Consider the following 24,208-nt stretch of genomic DNA (forward strand, 5'->3'; position numbering starts at 1 on the left):
GGTGTCTCTGGTTTAAATCCTGGTCTAGACATTGGTGTCATTTGTTATTTCATCATATCATCCTCATCTTCGCGATTAGCCAAAGGTGGCAGAAAAGCGAATTAAAATAAACCAAATCAATCAATCAATTATGAAGATATTTTAGAATGAGTAATCTTGAATTTCAGTCTGCCCATTATTTGTCTAGGTCAGTTTATAAATACTGTTAATGCTTCTTACAACATCGCAAGTACCATTAATATTTTGGATTTTGCTCAGGGAAGACTACCAAGTTGTTGTTTTCAAGTCGTCTCCCTTAACGAGGAACGCTAGTGGCAACCTTGTCACGCGCCCCTGCTAGTTATGTCAGAGCAAGCGTTTGCTGTGTTGGGTTGCATACGTACAGGATAGACTTTAAGCGCTTATAGCGCAGTAACTAAGCGCTTTCGAGGTAAACTTTATAGGGAAAAGTTACTTGTTTCTGTGATATCTACCAGCACCCAAGCGTTGTTGAAAGAGTTTTGCGACACCCTGTATATGTGAAGTTATTTATTAATTATAATAATTACAAAAATTACCATCATTAATAAAAACTAATTATCTATTATGGCATCGAGTAACACACACATATTTTGCCATTCACTAGAACTCACAAAAACTATAATCATTTTTAATAGTGCTTTTTTCTTTATAGAGGTGCAATTGTTTATTAATTATAATAATTACAATAATTACCATAATTACCAGCCAATTGTACAGTCAAAGGCAAAGATAATGGTAAGCAAATTGTCCACCGCTATTTTAATTACTTTTTATTCTACATCCTGTGTTGTTTTAAGGAATGAAACTATTTTGGTTGGAAGCTGGCATCGTTCTCTACTTATTGACGTCATTATTTCAATTCATTGTCATCACATTGTGTAATTCAGACCGAATGAAAATGGTGGTGGACAATTCGCCTACTGTTTCTTTCGCCGTTGGGTGTACAGTGTACACTGTACACTCGTTTCGAATAACACGCATTCAAAAATGACACCTGATAAGCCCACCACGTGTACTTTATCTTCTATTTACATTACATTATGTTTTTATGAACAAGGTATTACAGAAATATTGGGAACATTCTAGTGAACAATGTAATTAATTTTCAATTTTTTATAAATTTTTCAGTTGAAAAAAAAACAGAAATGGTGTGCCTGACAGCCCCCCTCCCCCTCCCTCCTCGGGTAAGCTAGAATTGAACTTCGGCAAGGATAATGTCCTTATTCACATAGCTGTTGCTGTTATGCCAAATAATGCTAAACTTCTTCACCCAACGGCAAAAGAAATAGTAGGCGAATTGTCCATCACCGTTTTCATTCAGTCTGTTCAGATTCTTCGTTCAATCAACAATACATGAATTGAAATAAAGACGTCAATAAGCAAAGGACATGTGCTTCACATCAACAGGTATCCACATTTTAAAATAACACAGGAAGTACAGTGGGATCCATCCATGATTATTACCGTGCAAATTGTCCACGACTAGTTTCATTCAATTTTCTCTTACATCCTAAGTGTTTTTAAGCGATGGATTTTTATGTATGCTGTTGCAGAAGTTGTCAACAGCTTGTTTTGAGTTTTCTTTTAATTCTTGAAGCTCTTATTGGGTCAAATAAAGTGCACGAACATGGTGATGGACAATTTGCACGGTCATACTCATGGATCCCACTGTACAATAAAAAAATAATGAAAATAGTGATGGACAATTTGCCTATTATCATCTTTGCCGTTGGCTGTACTAATCGTACAATTATGGATGCATTAATAGGATACCGATGATAACTGTTTGAATTCAGCACAAAACTGAGTCTTAAAACTTGAATTTTGTCAAAAACAACACAGATTTAGTCACAAACATGGGAAAGTCAAGCCCTTGGCTGAAACTCTGCAACGTTATAACCAACCAACGGGGTCCAAACACCGGGATGAAAACTATTTTCAAAACTTAACCATGTTTCTGCATGAGGTTGAGGACAAGTTCCCTGATGCATGCTAGTCGCGGGAGACTGTAATGCAAGAATTACGTGGATTTGTGTGGGGCATAAGAAAGGTCACGATTGGCCTGGTTCAGACTGGGGGGATGGGCACAAGTTAAACTAAAACGGGAGGACGGGAGCGTAGAATGTCCGCCATGCGGTGAAGACGAGACGAAATTTCACATTCTCCTCCAGTGCAAAGAAACAGGGGAGGCAAGACAAAAATATATCGGGGAAATAAATGAAGTTAACATTGAGAATATAATGACAAGCGTCATTAGGAGGGAGAGACCGAGAGGGGGGGGGAAGGCGCAAATACGGAATCTGGGAACTTTCCTACACTACGCCTGGGTAAAGAGAACAAAGAAGCTCAGTGGGGATAGTGAACATGTGTGAAAGGGGGGAGGGTTACTAAATAAATAAATAAATGTGAGAAAATTTAGGAATCACTCAGGTAACAGTGCAAGTGTAGTGAAAAAGTTGAAATGAAATAGTGTTTGTGAACTCCCAAGCAGTGTGAATGTGGAAGTAGACTGAGAGGAGGAAGGGTGTAGGGAAAGTGTACTAAAATTTTTCACTTGTATGGTATGTATAGCTGTAAAGGCTCATACTGGAAATAAATTCTATTCTATTCTACAGGATGAAGCCATTTTGTACGGCAGAATATCATAAATTGGAAAATATGTAATATTGTATATATTAAAGGCTGAATCCGAGAGTTTTCTTTTGTCTTTAAAGTTGTGCAAAATGCAGATATTTCTGTACTTTTTTTTATGGTAAATTATAGTTTAATTACTGGTTGAATAACTTCACGTGCAGGGCAACATTCACCTAGGCTATAAAAATGAAATTAGTTTCGTAAACGTTTTAAAACGGCCAAGGCCTCTATCTGAAACGTTCAGTAACAACTGTTTCAACTTCTGATCGAACTTTATTCTTCCGTAATCACACTATTACTGAAATTTTCAACACTTTAACAAATGAACTGCAACTAGGAAGGTAAAATATTCTCAAATGCCGAGCATTTAAATCTGCACTGAGAAAATCAACCATTAACTCCATAAAAAAAACACCCATTTTAGTGACGGCAAAAAGAGGTAACCCATATTCTCAGAATATCTTTTTTTTCCTGTAGGATCTGGCAACACCTCAAAATACCAAGAACAGTTCGCATACGGCGGAGGAAAATTACAAGAAGTTTTATGACTAGGCTCGACTATATATCGCATAAGTTTATGCGAAACATAAAAAAGTTATGTTCCGGTAATAAGAAGATTCGGATCTTTGTAGACACTCGCTCTCCCTCGCATTTGTACCGTTCTGAGTCGGAAAATATCGCTGCCATTTTTGCATAAGGCGACTGAAGGCCAATCTTGCGCGTATCACAGCTCATGCATATGCTAATCCCCTTCGTAGTGCAAGAGGGGAAACTTTAATTTGTTTCCGGAGCTGATGAATCGTTCGGTGCTGCCACCTATGACCCGGTTCACAGCTTGGGAATGGATCTCTCGCAGCCCTGCGCGGAAAGAAGTTGATTCTAATAGCGGTACATCATATTGGACGATTTTTAATTTTTCTTCATGGATATATCGACCTATAAAAGACTTCTATTGCTGTCACTGACAGTGCTGCAACTTCACAATATGGAAAATTCTCGGAAGAACAAAACTTTTTACAGTTTACAAATTTTCGTAGCGTCAGAAGAGGAGGGGTGAGGGTTCTTACCCTTTCGCTTAGTGGGAGCTCTCCCTATATAACTACGTGTCAATAACATTGAACATTTACATTACTCAGCTTGTTTATTACAAAATGTTCAGCATGCTTTTTGCATGGAAAATACAATTTCACTTTCTTGTAAATATATTCAATCGTTTCGGTAAACTGAACTACGGAAAAATTATTAGTTCTACAAGTGTTCGTAATAACAATGAATTTGTATGAACTACTTTCTTCTTTCAGAGATGATGTTTATTGTGTAAACAAACCATTTCTTCATATCAAACGGAGTGTATAAGGGGTGACACCCCCTTCAGTGGTACTCAACATCACTTTCTCTGTGGGGCTTTTGTCGTGTCGTCTACATACGTTTGTGAATGCCACTTTATTCACCTCATCTTATTACCATTCATTCCCATCGTCGCGATTATTCAAAATTGGAAGAAATCCGATGTTGCATAAACTAAATCAATCAATCCGTGTCATACTTTTTTCTAGTGACTCAAACAAAGAAGTGGCAACCCTTCTTGCACCAAACTTCACATTTCTCCCCCTCCCCTCCAAATGTGCATCGAAGCCTGCCTCCATTTTTCCAATCCTAGAAGGGTAGCCAGGCACTTGATTACATACCGTCGCCCTCATTATAATGCTAACTCGTCCTTGACAGTGCAAGGGGAAACTCCGCCGTCATTTCCAATTCATAAACGGTCGGTGGAAAATTGCTTATGAAAAAAACTCACCCCTCCCTCTGATTGGGTGTAAACGATTATTAATGACCGAAAGGGGAAAGAATAACGGGGTGATTTTATAAAGAAGGGTATTTAATCGCAGTGGCAGGGTTGAGGGGGATGATCAAAGGGCTTTAGCCGGGGGGAGGGGACGTGATTGTGAAGGGCGGGACTGCTCCCGTGACGTAGTAACTCCTGGAGGTTGGGAAGGGGTAACATTACAAAGACCCAGCTTGAGGGGGGTGGGGCGACAGCTCAAGATGTCGAAGTAAACGTGACTTTATGAACATCTCATTTTAGAATTATATCCCAACATTTCAGGGATTAAAATAAAAAATGTTCTACCTTTCCGCTCTTGCAGTATATGTCTATGGCATAACTGATACAAGTCAAACAATGTTAGTGTTTGACTTCATCCTCGCATAGAATGTTTCATTATCTTATTCAGATAGAATTTCTAGAGTTAAATTACTATTACAGTTCCAATAATATGCAAAATATTGGCATTCGCTTTTAGTATTAATTATTCTTTAACCGTCTATTAATCATATTTGTTGTCAAATGGTGAGATTACATTAAGGAGAAAAAGTGAATAAAGTTTGCTTACTAGTAGGGACATCTGTTGGAGGATCTAAAGCTTCAGGCTACTCTAACTCAAGAACGATAGAATTCTGTCATCCTTGAGCACTTACAAGCTTTGCTTTCGATTGAAGCGAAACTTGAAAACATATGAATGGCGCCTTTTGCTGGTAGCGACACCTACCCGGAGTGAAATTAAGTTGTCGACTGTCTGTCAGAGATTATGTTTTCTTTCCATTGAAAAACCAATTCAGTTTGCTTCATATTTAAGGCAACATTCAGTCAGCATGTTAGAAGTATGTTCGTTATTTTATCTTCCACAAACATCCGCCAGGACAAATTTTCTAGGCGGTTGTGGTGACACGCCCAACTTCTATCGTCCATATCGATTCCACAGACTATTCTTCTTCCTCCTCTTCCCCGCCCCCTCTAGACGTATGATTGGATTATGCCTTTCCACAAAGCAGTCAGCTGTTTGTGAGTTGCTTCGTTTTTCCGTCTCGGGGATTCGGGGTGAGTACTCGATATCGAAATGGAATATAGCTGATTGTGCTTTTCCAATAATCCCTTTCCCTCCCTATTCGCTTTCGGGTAGGCAGCCTTGCTGAAATCATGGAAGGCAGATTGAATCTATTTAGAAAGGTTTGTATGCGACATGGTTTGCTGAGGAGACTGGCCAGACGTATTGCCAATCAAGTCCCTGGCTTATGTACAGTGCAGTTATTGGAAAGTGAAACGATGCACGATAAAAATGAGAGGTTTAGATCTAGCAAGCCAAACGCAGGTGAATTGAGCAGAATTGAGTTATCTACCTTTCGTTTTCGAATGTATAAATCTCCGACAGTAGAAGTGGTGCAGTTTGCTTTGTGTGAACTTTATGTTTATTGGAAATACAATTCGAAGCGTGATTCAAACCAATGGTACCGATATGGGAATTGTTACAGTCTCGTCTCTGTAGCTGAAACTTTGATAGCATTCTAATGAGCTGCAAAATTTCAAAATTACAATAATTAATGTAGATATCGCACGAGTTGCAGAGGTCATCGGTAATCGTGCATTGCGCAGATTCAATTCGGATGCGCATCTCTGGGCCACCCCAGTTGCAAACTACAAGGTCATCGTTTTCAGTCCGCTAATTATTGATTGATTGAGATGGCGTTTTAAGTCCACCTTGTGCACAGGTAGGCTAATCGGGACTGGACCTACAGATTAAAGTGGGATCCGAACCACTATGTGCCTCCACCGGGTATCGAACCCGGGACCCCTTGATTACAAGGCGACGACGCTACCACTGCGCCGTCGGTGAGGCGCTCGCTAATTATTGGTCTGTGACTGGAACTGCTCAAGATAGTAACACATACATTGTGCACAATTTATAACAAATGTAATACAGATATCCCATTCAATTAATTATGTGCGAGAACAACTAAATAGTTCGAATTTATATTGAAATATTTCAGCACTTCATTGTACAGTCACGGACACTGCCGGGTTGTAAAGAAATACATTGATTGTCAATTGAATCGCTAAAACCAGGCAGTGTCCATGACTGTACACTAGCCGACCTCCGGTGTGGAGTGGTTAGCACATCGCGCTACGGCCCTTAAGGTTCCGGATTCGAATCCCGGCCTGTGTGTTCTTTGTGAATGTCCTTTCATCAATTCCATCACATCACTCATCCGCATCGTCGTGATTAGCTAAAGTTGGAAGAAATGCGACGCTAAACAAAAATCAATCAATCAAGAATGTACACTATAACCAATACTATGGTACTCGTGTTAACTTCAGTTCATTGAAAGTAAGAAACATTATACGGTTGGCAATTTTCTCAGCATTAAAATGAGAGGAATAAGATACGTCAAACGATTTCGATGAGTCACACTGTGTCTCAGCACTCTAAGCACAGGCTCGATTATTTTAGTTTCAAGATTACCACAAATCGCTAATACAATGGCTTGGTTTCAACCTCAAGAGTTAACTTTTAAAGAGAAAGGAAACACTTATCTTCTTTCTCTTTTGTTCACTTGACTTCAGATGCCACCGTTAGTGCTTCCTCCTTTACGCTGAACGTTGAGTAGCCTGTGTCATAAGAGCTGCTTAATGTTCACGTTAAACGTTGTAGCATGCAACGCACGCATTAAGAGCATCGTGGATGCAGTACCCAAGGGCAATTACTGTGCCACTACTTGATGGACGCATTTAGCGCGTATGCTGTGAATAAAAGCTAATTACTAGGCTGAAATGAAAATAATTAATTGTATGTCGAAGAACCAGGGGGAAGTTTATCTAGGAAGAACGTGATAGAAATACTGATAAGTTTCTTGTATGGACGCTGCAACACTGTGTACCTGAGTTTACCCGACTCATTCGTGGATTAACGACCTTCTGTTGTGAGAATTTTTTTTATTTTTTAAACTATGTACCAGACATGAAGGTGGATTAGATATAGATGGACCCGTCGGACACTACGTACGGGAATTTACGTATGATGCAAGAGGACCTTACAAATTTGTGCAAAACTACTATTCTGCAATATCTTCGTTCAAATTTAGTCATTCCAAGTTGATGCGTGGAGAATTACTTCCATCAGAGTGTTACAAATGCAAGGCTATTAAGGCCTTTTACACGAGGCCACAGTGGCAACATTAGTGGCCTGTGTGAAGAGATCATTTCAGTTGAAAACATGGATTCAGAAGATTATATGTTCCCTTTCAGAGGCGCAACCACGAATTTTTGTCTGGGGGGGGGGCAAGTACCAGGATAAACGTACCAATAATAATAATTTTAATAACATTAATAATTTTAATAATAATGGTAATAATAATGTTACTAATGTTATTACAAGTATAACATTATTATTATTATTATTGATTTGCTTTATTTTTCTTCGATTCTTGTGCCACTTTTGGATAATTTGCGAAGATGGGGATGAGTGTTGGCATGATGAAAATGACGAATGGATACGCGCAAACATCCATGCCCAAGCCGGGATTCGAACCCAGAACCAACATTATTATTACTATTAGTGGAAGTATCAAAGACGTTATTATCCTCATAAATTGCTCAAAAACGGGGTAGAAGTTTTTGCTAAAGAATTTGTGTTCGAACAAACGATTTGAATTATTATTTTAACACGTTCAATTTCACATTAATAACGGAAAACAAGCACATAAACTATTTTTGAAAGACAGGAAATGCTTGATAAATGCATTCGAAATAAAATTATTTTTTACATTAACATAACTTTCATGCACGATATATGTTTCACATATATGCAACGTGGAGTGACGTGGGCACTAAATTGTGTACGTATTCAAAGTTTATTTAATACATATTATATACAACATATATTATTTAAATACATTACGCAACCAATTCATCCATTTCACAATAAACCAACAGCAAAAATTACATGAATTGTCTCTCAAATGTGCACGCTTCCTTTCCTCAAAATAATTTTCATGCATTTAAAACAAAATCAATTAAGACAAGTTTTGTTTCTCTGTCTGGTGATTTACAATGCATTACAGCGAGCAAACAGAAATTGCGAGCGAAGCGACCAAGAAAATTTCTGGATCCAATTTTTTTGCAGGCTGAAATCAATATTAATTGAATAGGGTGCAAATAATTTCACGGAATGCCATGGCATTATATCATTTACAACTTTTGTCTCTCCTCGATGGTGTAGTGGTAACATCGTAGCCTTGTGATCAAGGGGTCCCGACACCTGGTGGAGGCACATAGTGGTTCGGAACCCACTTTAAGCTATAGGCCCAGTCTCAATTAGCCTTTCTGTGCATAAAGTAGACTTAAAGAAAACGCAAATCAATCAATTTTACAACTTTTTCTCATATCGATCGTTCGGGGCCCAGGACCATCATGCGATGTCCCCTAGCTACGGTTCTGATTTTGATAAGACTAAGAAAAGCAGGGATTGCAAGCGAAGCGAGCAAGAAAAATTTACGAAAAGTATTTTTATTTGCATAAAATTTGAAGTTCTGGATGGTAATTGCCCCCTGCAGGTACACTTTTGATTTTGATTTGATTTGATTTAGTTTATTTTACTTCGCGTTTTGTGCCTCTTGGCTAATTTGCGAAGATGGGTATGAGTGATGAAATGATGAAATTGATGAATGGACATTCACAAACAACCAAGCCCGACCGGGATTCGAACCCGGGACCCTTGGCGTCGCAGCGCGATGTGCTAACCACTCGGCCACAGGGTCGGGCTGCAGGTACACTTGGCCGTCAATGTTTGCCCCCCCTTGATCTCATTTCAGACCAAGGTTGTGGAGGCAATGCCCCTCCTGTGGTTGCGCCACTGTTCCGTTTGCTTCTAATGAAAAAGGGACAAAGACAGTTACATGTAAATTTTGTAATTAGTCTACTCCTTCAATAATTTTCTTTCAATCTCTTATTCGTACTTTCCCCTTAGAACGCTATCCAATTTCTATTACAAAATTATATTGTAGAAAACAATTCTCGAATATTATAGATTTTTTCGTCCATTTAAAAAAAAATACAAATGTATATCTCGACACGGGACCATCCAGTAGCACCACCAGTGGTCCTTCAGTTACGCAATCCAAGATTTTCATCAGATAACTACTGGCGCCACCCAATCTCCGTGGACGGAGTGAATCTACAGTTCTACACAGTGTGTACGTGTAGCCCTAGCATAGCTATGGTTTCAATATTCATAAGGATTCACTTGATATCAAGGTATGATCAACGTAGATTCAACTTGGGCAACGAAAATATACTGTGCATAAATGTTACAATATCAGGAACGCTTCAAACCACCAAACAAAAATGTCTATAAGCCTTAGTGGCTGCAAATTCATGACGTATTGCGGAAACGAGGGTTGTTGGCCCACCGCTCGCAAACAAAGGAGTGGCACTCATCTCAAATGCGCTTGTCAACACGGGGATCTTATACAACAGAGGCCCAGCCCATCGTTCCACAAACATCATTGCGATAATGCACAAAACAGGGGTGGAAAACTTACGCCTTCTGCCGCCCGGATATTTGCCTCGAAAGGCGGAGTTTCTTCTATTTACAAAACGGGGGAATAGCCTGTGATAAGTCCAGAACTGGAGCTATCCTTGGTCATTGTCAGTGGGCTGAATCGATTTTCAACGAGATGCAAGTGGATGGGAAAAGAAGAAGGTAATATTCTCGAGAAGTGACTGCATTAGTCTGTGCCAACCAAATTGTTACTCAACTATAAACGTATTAAATACTATCTGAATGCAATATAAGTTACCTCTATCATCCGTTCGTGTGGAGTTAACAGTTCATACCAAGTGAACTGTCGATGCATACGTGAACATAACAACTATAGTTGTCTGCCTATAGGCAGACAATATAAATGTAGAACAAATTGCAACTTCGGGTAGAAGGAGAATGATGTACTCACTGCTATGTCACTAGCAGAAGCTTTTACTGGTCTTATCTGTGTTACTGTCATTTCTCTGCTTGTGTGGTAGAAAGTAAGTGCCCAAATTTTCAGAAATGTTGTACGAGGGTTATTTTTTAAATAAGGTCCGTTTTGCAATAAAAACGAAGTAAATGTTTTTAAAAAAATCATTTATTTTCTGAATTTACATACACATACACTCCTCTATTTTTCTACATAATATCCTTGCAGGTTGAAACATTTATCGCAACGAACTACACGTTTTTGGATACTCATAGAACTCTGCCGCCTGTGAGATAGCCAGTTACTCACGGTCGTTTTCACTTCTTCATCAGTGTCTAAACGCTTGCCGCCCAGGAAAATCTTCAGATGGCAGAAGAGGTGGTAGTCGCTAAGCGCAAGGTCTGGACTGTATGGCGGATGATTGAATACCTCCCAATCAAAAGATTCCATCAGATCTTGAGTTTGTGCGGCAGCATGTGGCCTTGCATTGTCATGAATCAGTACGACACCGGCTGACAGCATTTCACGCCGTTTGTTCTGGATTGCTCGACAAAGTTTTGTTAGGGTCTCCCAGAAGGAAGCTTAGTTGATTGTTGTTCCTTGCGGCAAAGTGTAAGTAGATTCAGAAAATAAATGTTAAAAAATACTTGGTGTTTATTGCAAAACGGACCTTACTTAAAACCCTCGTAACTTCATTTTATAACTTGCAAGTTTCTGTTGCATTTGTTCTTTATTTAAACAAATATTTGATACAGTTTTAAGCCAGTGCAAAACTGTCCATGGAAATAAATCTACCATTCTCCTAGCTTAACGATCATATTAAATAAATTATAAACTCATTCTTTTCCAGTCTGATACTAGATGCCTGTGGTCCTGCTCTGTTTTAATCTTAGAATATGTAAGGTTACAGAGAGAGCATATGTGATGTCAAGTGAAGCCAAAATCACTTTCGGCGGCTGTAATGTATGCCCACTCGCGATTAATGTATTTGTGCATAAAGTAGACTTACATCAAAAACTCAAACTGGGGGAAACATTAATCACTAAAATTCCTATTTTGTGCCAATTTATGATGATCTCCAAACTACGTCACACAAAAATTCCCAAACACAAAAAGGCTTCAACGGATTCACCTCTACGAATTCCACCTTGAGCACCGCCTAACGAGATCTATTTGGACTGGGGGAGGGGTAAGTCATATTTAGCGTAGCGCGCAAAAAGCTATTATCTTACATTTACATTGCGGGCCCTAACATGGCATGATACTATTACGGGTGGGTAATTTAACACGCGAATCACACTCATTTAGGAAGAAACAATGTACCTTAAGAAATAATGTAGCTTGAAAGAAAGAAACGTGCACGCTTGCACAGAAACTTTGTCTCGCTCAGTTTATTTCAGTTGTGGAACGTGAACTGTGCAATGTCCCCTTGCACAGTCAAGAGTTTGCAGTGTTAGCAAATCTTTCCTGCGAAAGTTATTCTCGACGTTCCACAAAATCCTGGATTTAAATTAGCCGTTGTTTCTGGGGCATTTGTTGGATTAAAGGATGAAATATTAAGAGGACCCTAGTTTTAGCATATTATTCGTTAACAAAAAATTAACAATGTGCAAGCTTAAGTTGTAAATAAAAAAAGTGCTCCCTGTGCTTAGCACCACGCCATGAAGGCGTATAGGGGGTGTGGGGGTAACGCCCCACACTTTCTTGATCCGGTCGTGAGTGGGGGTGATGTGATCAGCATCACGCCCCTGACCGCCTTTACCCCCCAGGTTTTCCCCAGGTACCCATGTCATTCGACGCTGGGTGGGCGCCGGGGCCGCTTCCAACGTTAGAAAAGTTCCCGGATTTGAACCGACCGCAGATCGAACCCGGGACCTTTAGCATGGCAGTCAGAAACGTTACACTTTTCTTTTTTTATTATTATTCACCTTTTATAACATACATTGCTGTTTACCATTTTACATACATAATCATTCTGCTTAACTGTTTTCGGTTCTAGGATGCACATGTATTACTCGGTAATTTGTCTACGACTATTTTCATTATTTTTATCCATTGTGTCCTGTGTGTTTTTAAGCAATCGACTTTTACGTCCTCTGGTGCAGAAGTTGCCAGCTGCTTATTTTACGTTTTGTTTCAATCCTTGAAGCTCTCAATCGCTAAAACAAAGAAAAAATATGGTGATGGACAATTTGCTTGATAATATCAAAAGATTAAGACCACATTGTCATGCGTTTTTCAGACAAACAGAAAAAGTACATATGAGAGTGATTTTCATGAAATAAACACTTTAATACAAAATTGGAATTATTATGTAATGTTATTGAAAGGTACATCAAGATCAAGAAAGTGTAAGGGCATATTAATGCATTTATATCTAATAGATGCAACTAAAGGTACAATTTGTAAAATCATTAAATCTGAACTTTGAAAATATATTTGGAAACAAACACTTCTCCTGAAATTAGATGAATGAAGTGTGTAATTTTAATAGTCAATAGGTCCACCTATAAGTTTCAAGCATATTTGCACGTTTTCTCATGCTGCGGACCAATTTCTGGCATTCTTGGGGCGTAATCTCATTCCATACTTCGGAGATCTGATCACAAAGTTCCTGGACATTCCTTGGCTGGCGTCTGACTACACGAAGACAAATTGTTTTCCATAGGTTTTCTATGGGATTCAGGTCCGGACTTCGTGCTGGCAACAATGGGGATTCCCTCGCTTGAATCCAAGCCATTGTTGCTGCTGGCGTGTGGCAAGTCGCGTTGTCCTGCTGGAAGACGAAGTACCTGTTGTGGAGCTTCTGGGCGGACGGGAGCATGGTATCTTTGATTGTTTCGATGTATTCTCGTGAACCCATGGAGCCAGGAATGAATCTCAAATCCCAGTCCCTTCAGCAGACATGCATCCCCAGATCATGACTGATTGACCCCCCACCCTGAACAGCTGGCACAAGACATTCGGGGAGAAGTTTCTCGGTTGCTGGTTCTCCAAACTCTCACTTTTCGGGAGCTGTGCAGCACGAATCTCGATTCATCACTGAAAAGGACCTTACCCAATGTTCCATGGACCAGTTTCTTTTATTTTTGCACCACTTCGCACGATTTCCCTTATGTACATTGTTGAGCAATGGCTTTTTGAGAGGAGCGTAAGACGCAAGTCCACATTCCCCCAGACGACGCAAAATGGTCATCTTTGAGACCCTTTTATTAGTGGAATCTTCAAATCCGGTCCTCGCAGACAGACGTTACCCTGGGGCGGCCGCAGCGTGGTTCATCAACCACTGTACCTTGCTGCTTGAATTTGTTTGTGTTCGCCAAGCAGGCTTTACTCACATTCAATGCAACTGCAATTTCTCTACGAGACCTATTGAATCTGTATATACCAATTATTTGCCATTTCACGGCCACGGGTACAGATTGTTTCCCCATTAGCACGTAGCTTGCGATTCAAACAGCCTGTTTATTATCAAGCGTAACGAAAACAGGTTTGAACTTGCGCAATGCTGCTCCTCGTGTCTTTCTGCGCCATCTATTGACACACATTTCAACTAATGACTAATAAAATTTGTTCACTACAGCGCAGTGGATGAGGAAGATATTGTTATCTGAAGACCTCTCAGTTTTCGCTGTATTTTCTTTTATTTTGCGAATTTTAGAAAAAAAATGTAAAACACGAGAAATTCTCTTGGATTTTTTTTGCGCCAAAATCTTCGTTCATGTTCCACAATACGGAAAAAAATTCAGTACTGTCATAACGACGTCGGTTACGTATATACACATTCATCTGTACTTCAAAATACTGGATTTCTCAGTTAAGAAATTTGAATTTCCACTTTCGTATCTCAAGAACTACAAGACGTATACCAATATTTTTTCGGCAATATATTCCTCACACACTATATTACTTTCATGCAATTTCACTCCATATTTGTACCAGAAACTTTCGGTCAGGATTAATTTCTATGAAAAAAAGTTGGCGGTCTTAAACGTTTGGTAGGGACTGTACTTACGCATTCCACTGTACGAGCCACAAAGTGAGTGAAAATTCTTCGCCGTTTCGCTGTGAGGTTTAAAACTAGCGGTGGCCAGCAAAATTTAAAAAATCATCACATCACCCATGATAAGCCTGTTAATCCGCCACTGTTAAATCTGTACAAGTTATTTTCCAAATTAATTACAGAAAAGCTCCAAATGCAGAGTGGGCTATAGAAACATCACTAGTTAACTTGTCTATCATTCACTTTCTTTGACGCTACACAAGGTTCAAGAATTGAAACAAAACACCAACGAATGAGTTGACCACATCCTGTATGAGCGTCAGTACAATTACATTTCTTAAATCAAATAGAGCGTAAGAGAAGAATAAAGAAAATTTGCAATGGACGTTCGGCTAGGTAATATTTATGCATCCTACTGTACGTAAATGGGTCAGCATATTAATAGGGTTAAAAATCCGAAAAAAAAAATAAGTTTGTAAATCTGGGCCATTTGGTGAGAATCTGTACTGAATTTGTAATTGTGCTTCTTCAGCTCCGTCATTTCTCGTCAACCAATACCCGTTCGCCATTCAGCATTGACCCACCCTGTGTATATACACGCCTTGGGCACGTTGGTGATATCTGGGAATCGTGTTTAGCATTCACGGGCCAGTGTGCAAACTCCCGAAACTTTTTTATCACTAAAGAAAGAAGGAAAAAAAATCCCCGCCACTTCTTCACTACCCTAAATGAGGTGTCTTGTGGAAGTAGCGAGGCTAGAGAGCAAAAGTCGACGTGCAGAACTTGTGGCCATCTCCATCATCTTCCTGGAGGAGCGTGATATGGATGCCGGTCGCGCTGACCGTCGCTCGTTACGTACAAGATCCCGGGCGAAGGAACGGCAAAGGCTGTTATGTAGTCCGGACTACTCCTTGTGAATCCCGTACGCAATTTATTTTCCCCGTGCCCGTCTAATAAGGTTAATCAACGAGGTTCTTCTTCCGACCTCGGACCAGAATTCTTAACGTCCTATTAGTAACCTTGGAGGTCCCTCATTTATAACCGAAATGGACGTCCGTGGCCCCTTTTCGGCGAGAGTTATGACCAATATGAACGCTTTCGTATGGAAAGCCATTCCTACGGAGAATGACTCGTCATTTGGCCACAAAAGATTTCATTTCCGTGTGTCCAGATTAGCAATCTCTCGGAGATAAATACCTGCAATCTTTCCCAGATAAATCGCCAGGCAGCACCAACTCCATCTAGCGGTTGGTGCGGAACTGAGGGCAAAAAAGGGGGAGAGAAACCGTAACGTTTCACGAAGGCTCGGTGGGTGGGTCAGCAGGGGGGAAATAAAATCGCTTTTTCCAACATTCCCAAGTCCAATATCAGCCTTATTTTCTTTCTTCTTCCCGAAAAAAAGGGGAGGAAAGGGGGGAAGCAGAAAAGGACCCAATCTCTCTCGCCGTGGCGCATTAGAATAAATATTGGCCGAGATAAGGTCGTTTCGAGAAATAGCCACTGGTCAGTTCCGGCGCTCCAATCGCAGGTCCGCCGAGGAAGAAAACGTATTCACCGTCTCCCTAGGAATGGGAGCATTTCCTTGTGATTAAAATTCATTGCCATGCTGATGGAACAGGGCGATGTGGGGTTAGAATTGACTACATGGCAACGAAGTGAGAAATGTTCTCCTGAAAACAACAGGGTTGCCAGGCGTGGTGGCTTTATTTTTTTAGTGTTCTGACCGTCGTTAAAAATCGAGAGGACAGAACCAGACAAGTTGAGACTTGCCGATTCCATACAAGAGTGTACGTATTGCGTTGCGACGATACTGTTAACGTCCCCAGCGTTGCCAGTAGATATTTGCGAAGAAGTAAGCTTAGAATCAGATGAATTTACATGTTGGATGTGTATGAATAAAAAATGTCATAGTGCTGGACGTTTTTATTGATGTTTTTACGTAATGTTTTGTGAACCTGGAAAGAGCATAAATATCTCGAACTGAGGTAATCATTGTCCCCTGCTCTCATGTTATGCAAAATGTTAAAGTGCACAATACAGTATACCAGTTGTTTACATGGCTAAATTACCCACTAAAACGCCTAACATGTTCCTCAACAAGGTGCTAAACGTACACAGCACACACACTGGACATCAATGTATTCCCATGATGCATCACGCGAAGTAAAGGTAACCTCCACCATCTTTGTCACGTGATTGCCTGCACCCAGTATTCAGTTGAGAAACTACAGAGCATTCCCTGACATTCGCTACGAGACTCGGCGGCAAACGGCTCGGCATCAGAACGTGTCTCTCCCGGTGAACAGGGTCCGCGACAGTCGGCTATTAAAATTACAGTTTTCATATTGACTAACTAACATTACTAACATTGACTACAGAAGGTGTTGAAAATGATGTCCCTCTGCTGCAACACATTCCTGGCATCTCCGAAGGAAATTGGCATTTACACGTGCAAGTTCGTCTACTGTAATTCTCGTACAATACTCTCTTTTAACTCACGGATGGTGTGCGGATTGTCTTTGTATACTTTATTTTTTAGATTTCCCATTTTTCTTTCTACTTTTATTCAGAACTGACCCTGTTACTCTAAACCTTATTACGAGGTTTAATATAGTGGTCCTATGTGGAACGGGAACACCAGGAAATTTCGTTGCAAAATGTCGTCGAACTTCTCCACAATTCCTCTTTCCGAAGTAACACTCGACAAGATAAATCCTTTGTTGTAATGTAAACTTTTGTGGTGCCATATTAAGCCACAATCTTCAACACACGCACCGACACAACACAACTTCCGAGGTAGGATTGTACTGGCGTCAGTCTGCAAAGTCAACACAAGGGGAACAGAGCGAAGGCAGGGAGAGCGTAAAAAACAGACTGTAGCGTGCGACTGTCGCGGACCCCGTTCACCGGGAAAGACAAGGTCTGGCGCAGGGCCGCTTGCCGCCGAGTCTCGTAGCGAATGTCAGGAAATGCTCTGTAGTAGGAAAAATAGAGCACAGATTAATTGCTATGTCAATTTGCAGCTAATGCCTCGACTCGTAAGAAATTAAGTTACGGACCAACAGACTCAAGTAAAAACAAACTTTTTCCTTCTTGAATTGTGTTAAGGTAGGATACGCGAATCTTGTCCTACGTGTACCATGCCTAACATTCACGCTAAGCGCTCAGGTAATATACACTGCGTTTCGCAACCTGCAAAAGCTGTTACAATTCTAGTGTTGTAAGGGAACTAAAGAACAAATATGGTAGTCGGATGTCGCACACTATGCCTTTTCTTGCAAACCTACAATAAATATGTGTGAGCTGGCAACATTGAAATTAGATGGACTATCAGAAGCTTGAGATAGTGTTGGGTTTCCCTTGCAAGGAGGGGGACAACAGAGACACAGAGAAGGAGGAAAGTTTTGAATTGGTTGCGTGAATTATAGAGAAGAAGAAGAAAGGGAAATACGTTTCAGAAGCAGGAAATTAACGTTTCTTTCGTCTAGATCTTGCAAACGCAGCATCTCTTCAGGTATAGTCATCGGCTGCAGCAAAATTGTGCGTAGGAGGGTTAATGCATCCTTTTGAACATCTGTGTTCCGACCTACATCTGAAGTTGTGCACAACTAGGAGAAAAACAATTGAACCTCGAACTAGTTCTTATTTTTGTGTGTTTTTTTAATGATATTTAGGGATACCTTAAATGTAACTGTGTCCCAGAAAATATTTCTACATCCCTTCCACCTCAACAGTTTTCCTGGCGCCATTACTGACCACAGGCGGTTTTTAGTTCATATTCCTAGCCCATAATTAATTTCATGCTTATATTTAAACATTCCAGTCAATTATGAACCCATTTTATATTAAATACAATACAATTTAGCTCTATTGACCTAATATGTGACCTTGGGATCTAAAAATGTAAGAGTCGTTCGGCAGAGACATCTATCGACCGTTGAAATCACTAGTCCTGATCAAACTTGACGTGTGTGGGTCATTCATAATACATGTAGGTCTCACCTAAAAACTGCATGTCTTACAAGAATGACAAATAAGTGGCGAAAGATGCATAAAAACAGCAAACAAATGCATTAATTTCAATCCCGATCTCGTTTGCGTTATCAATGTAGCCAGTCAGTGCTGCGAATATATCATGACGTGAGCGGTTCGTATCACAGCCCACTAAAAGGCCACACTTTATTAAGTTGTCAGCATTGTTTCGCTTTTTCTTGTACCGAGATAGATTAATTAGAGATTTATATCGTTAATCAGGAAACAGGGAGAAAGTCAGGGAGAAAAGGCAAAAATGGTCCGAAACAAGGCGATACGAACCGCTGAGCTTTAAAAATAATTACTGTACACTCGATGCGTCTTTGTCCGGACGTAAACAGTTGTGGCTGCGAGTTCGAGATGACAGATAAACGCACGCAATCTGGTATCAAGCACAGCCGATGAAAATTGCCCCCGGAATGTGAATAAATCTAGACACGGAATCAGAGAATAATATATTGCAAGGAAACAATTCCTGACGTATCTTTGCTTTGGTGATGATTCTGATAACTTTGTGTAACCATGTGCCGCTTTTAAGCTGCATACCAGCAAGTATTTTTCCAATGTAAATGTTTATATTTTCCACTAGATACCTATATCTCTTTGGTAACATTTTAATAGCTAGAATATCCAAATTAAAACACTGGTGATCACTTAACATTTTGAACAGTTTTGTTCGGAATCGTTTCAGGAGTTAAAAAATACAACTTTTTGAATATTGAAATATTAATTTTGACTGAAAATATTTTTCGATGACAAACTCTATGTGCAGCATATCATGTGAAAGCGCATCGAGCTTCAAATATAGATATCTCTCTCCAGGTTAGATGAGTTTTAAATTAAATTTTTATGCACGTAGTTTTACTTATTTGTGGGTTAAATTTGACAATTTCAATGAAAGAGCCGTCTGGTCATCTAACGTTTATTTATAAAGTCTTTGGAATCAACAGCACGTGTAGCCTGTTAAACTGACGTCATCTCATTGGAACAAATCGAAACCAGTCTTTTTTTTTTGCATGCATGTTGTTCTTCCTCTATCGTTGCGTGCTTCACATGCTACTCAAGTTTCCCTGTGTGGTGCTTATTTCTTGTGTTTCCCCCGCTGTTTCTTCTAATCCATCCGTAAGTTGCTTTTCTTGAAACTTGTCGAACGAGTTGTGACATGTCCAAATATATGCAGTTCTGTCTACGATAGTGATTTCTTTTTTCAATTGTCGCGCGATTGTAATATTTCATTTCCAGAAGAACATCTCAACTAAACTTCAGTGTTGCCAAGTTAGCCCTTTTGGGGCCAGAACTGGCCCTTTTGAGTACGAACTAAGCCCCAAAATTCAGCAAAAGCCCCAAGGGGCTTTTTAGCCCTACAGAGAGAAATCTTGCTACAAATCTAGCCCTTTCAGTAATGAAATGTTTTATGGTATTTTCAGTAAAGTAAACTGCAAAGAAGAATTCACTTAATCGACCCTCCTCTGCACCTGCAAGCTCGTCCTGCGACCCCTCTTGGGGAGCAGGTAGCAAGTGCACATTGTCACTTTATCCCCTTGTTTCTGGTTTTGATATGCTGTGTTGCCCGAGGCGAATTACGGATAGCTTCGATTCCAGAAAATGCGAATCTTTGTTCAGTTGTATTGCATCTGGTCCTTGAAAGTTCACAGAAATGCGATGCGGAATCGACGAATCGTTCGTAACAGTGAGGCTCGACCAGAGACTAGTTCGTGTGTGCGACCGTGTGTGTGTGTGTGAGTGTACGTGTGCATATATATGAAGGAGGAATATGCCGAAAATGTGTAATGCTTTTGTGTAATTTACTGCACCACAATTTACGGGCGAAATTAATTATTTAAGGTAAGAAAATTTAATTTAGTTGAGCGTATGCCCCTTATCTTGTCAGTTGATTAGTTGTGGTTCTTGAGTTTCAGAAATTTTGCACCAAAACACCCAAGATTAGTAAATCTAGCCCCTTGGATGTGAATTTTAGCTCCATTTTGGGTACGATTTAGCCCGTTTTTCTCTCGTGCTGTTGGCAACACTGCTAAACTTGCCGTACCGAAGGGGTGGAGGAAAAACTAGATAGGCGGACTGGTGTGTACATGTTGACTTGGAAACACTTCTTGAGGAAGGCAAACTCGTATTGAATCACACGAGTTGTACTGGAGGATTATACTTTCTAGGAAGTCTTCAAAATATCCTTCATGTTCGTAACTCTGCATGCGAGACAATATGTCGATTTTGGCATCGAAGGGTTCTAGCAACTTTGAAAGGAAACTAACTCTCTAGCATTCTTAAACCCGAAGGTTTATGGCTGTACAACACAAACCTTCAATCTGTCCCTATCTTGAGCAAGATCAATCCAATATTTTACTGATTTCCTTTAGGACCATGTCAATGTTATCCCTCCATCTTAGTCTTGGCCTTCCTACAGGTCTCTTACCGTCAGGTTTCCAACAAGAATCCTGTAAACTCTTCTATCCTCTTCCATTCGTGCCACATGACCTGTCCATCTAAGTCTTCTTGATTTATTTATTCTAATAATATCTGGATATGAATACATATTATGCAGTTCTGAATTGCGTAACATTCTCCACTCACCTGTCTCCTCATCCCTTTTAGGTCCAAATATTTCTCTAAGGATCTTATTTTCAAATACTCTAATTCCAACCACAGACGGAAACTTTGAAAGGGAAAAAACTCATACAGCGAGAGAGCGCATACTGTTTATTACCAATCAGTAGTGTAACCAGAGGCCTAACTTTTGGGCAGACAGAACATGTATCTCAGGTCCCAGGAGGTTAACAAAAACACCCTTAACTAGTCACTTTTGACAAACCTGAAAATTTTGGAGGGGATTGGTCCCCTTCACATCCAAGATATGCCTACGTTCCCAACGGGTCAGTAGCATCATCTGAGAAACCACGTGATCTTAGTAGTTGAGGTCTTCATCTTAATCTCAACTCAGCTCACGATGAAATACATGGTGCCCAAAAATCAAAATCATGAATATGAAGTGAACTTAAACAGTGACGTCCTTGTGGTTACCAATGATAAAAAAAAAAACTCCTGCAGATGCGGGGTATAACACGATCCAACACCTCCAAACGAACGACATTGATTTCCATGTTGATATTGTTTTTTCAGATTCCCGATGGTCTGTAGCAGACTTGCAAACACTTGACTTTTCAGGAGCTACACACAGAAAGTAATAAGAAACAAATCACGTGACTCAACTCACCACCTTTATGAAATTATGTAAAAGCAATTGCTTATTGTAATCCACTCCACCAATCCATGTTTCGAATGTGGCGTAGTTCTCTCAAACAAATGACAGTCAACAAGAGTTGCCAACACTCCCCCAGGAAACAAAAACGTCCGTTTTATTGAAGCACTCTTAATTTACTTCACCAAGCACGTAATTGTAAACTTCATGCACGAGTCTTTCATTATATTTTTCATTATTAAAAATATGCCTCTTGTATAATTTGCCGTTTATTGATACATATTCAACGAAATATTATACTTATTTACATTTTAACACTCTTTCGTGTAACCTTTAAAACTGATTTTAAGAAGTGCAATATAGAAATCTCGTTCACAAAATTCCTACGAAATGTTTGACGTGATGCAAGTCCATAATTGACCGACCTGTATGTACTTCACATGAAACAGCGTCAAATCTTTCGAACGCAGAAGTATCTAACGGAGAACAGATTCTAATCCATTCCTTTAAAAAAGCAATGATAATCCCACGTTAAGAACAAAATTTAACCAATTTTGTAATAATTACACATCGCTGCAGAGGCCGCTCGTACATCAGAACCTAAAACGAGTTTCTTGCGCCTCGCTGAATTGTCAGTCGATTCAACCCTTGAACCCGCGAGTTAAAACTAGATCGCCATTTGTATCCACCGCTGGTCTCTTCCTGCGGTTTTTCGACGAGGAGCAAGCGAGGGATTGTAAGCAGTCACGTTCGGTGGACGTGAGCTCTTTTAAACTCCGTGCATAAGTGCCGCCTTTTACATACGGCTAAAACGGCCAGCTCTTTTACCAAACTGTTGCAGTGTTAGCAGTTCCTATCTCTGAAATTTCCCCGCACGTACGCTTTAAAAATCCCACCGGCAAGGAAAAGTTTATATTTACGTCACTTGTTACTTTTCTTCAAGAACCATGGACTTCTGGGTGAATATAGGTATACGATGTACCCCACTTACAAGTCTCATTAATAACGTGACTGTAAATTGAAATATTAATTAGATTGCGTTTGACCCATCTGAACTTTTATCTTCATGGTTTTTTGTTTAATTTTCTTAGGTCGACTGCTATTGCGTGCTTAATAAACAGGGTGTTTCCGTAAAACAGACATCTTCTTTTCTCTTTCAGCTCTCGCTTCGCTGTATGTATGCAACCACGCAACATTGCGGAGACACGAACCTTTGGTCCTTTCTTCACACTTTCAAAACTCTGTTGGAACCATATTTCTGGAGCTCAGAGAATGAAACTTGCAGGCATATTAGGGCAAGAATTGTGTTACAATTGACAAATCTTTTGAAATATAGTGCTTGGATAGGACCGATCAGAAAGGGTGAAAGGAGAACAAGTTATCAGTTTTGTGATCACTATATTTGCCGTAAAATTGGAGCACTTGAGCTTAAATTATCATGCATAGACCTGATTTCTTTATGTTGAAAGTGACTCAAATTCTGCATATTTTTCCGTATCTGTCTACAACACATTTTTGGAGCCTAAGAACATAGAAAGTCACTGCCAACGTTAGGACATCGATCTAGTTTTGTAGTAAAATTTGTGAAATATACGAGAGTTGGAAAGGAAGTAGTGGATATCAGGCTTCCGACAAGGACATCACAGTGTGGAGGATTCGCCACGTGTACATCGTCCTGGTCTCGGACCAATTTTGTGACTACAGTCAATTTAGATCTTTTGAGTTGAAACTAGTTAGAACTAGTATGGTAATGAATGTGTCATGTGCGAACAAGTTTCAAGCTGACAAGACTTCAAACCTACCGTAACAGAAATTCAGGAAATACATGGTAAATCATTCCAAGCAGAAACAAAAAAAAAGTCCGTTGTCGCAAAATTGTTAAAAAAAAATTCCCTCAGATCCGGTTTTTTTCCCCGCTCAACTTGAAACACTGCCCACAAATATTCACGTTCCTGCGATTTAGTATTCAGCCGATGGCTTTGACACAGAGGTCACGGGACTGGCAGCCGAACAGGTGGGGGAGGCAGAACATCCGTGATCCCTTCGAGATTATCGCATCTGTTCGGTAGCAGCAGGTGTGCAGAAGAAGACGAAGAAAAAGGGGAGTGATTCTGTGAATCTGGAAGCACAGCGCATCGGATCTAACATGGCGGTAATTTGAGAGAACGGTATAAGGACCCGTAAACAAGCGCTAACTTGACTTCTCACACCAAAGCCCTCCCGTTTGACCTTTTGGCAGACTCTGATGTATACTTGAACTTTCGTGCAGGTTTCGAAAGAGCATTTTCTTCATGTTTCAAGAGTTTCAAGAGTTTTATCTACACAGTAATGTTTGGGATAGATTCTAGACGAAAGTTCGTGATTGTGAAAATTAAATTCTCCATCCTTACGCTACTTTCGATAGGTGTGATTTTCAGCGCTTAAATGTTTAACAAATACTTACATATTTTAATTTATTTCCCAACGCAATTCATAACCTTCATTGTTATTGGAACGCAACGTTAATAATTTAACAA

At 40.0% G+C, this 24,208-nt stretch overlaps 1 long non-coding RNA gene across 1 annotated transcript in view; it reads right to left on the bottom strand.

Moving 5' to 3' along the window:
- Positions 1-24,208, bottom strand: part of LOC145999865 (uncharacterized) — a 320,014-nt gene that overhangs the window by 181,031 nt on the left and 114,775 nt on the right. The gene's annotated exons all lie outside the window — the stretch shown is intronic.

Source organism: Lepisma saccharinum, chromosome 16 (assembly GCF_977018435.1).
Source record: "Lepisma saccharinum chromosome 16, izLepSacc3.1, whole genome shotgun sequence".
Lineage (NCBI taxonomy): Eukaryota > Metazoa > Arthropoda > Insecta > Zygentoma > Lepismatidae > Lepisma > Lepisma saccharinum.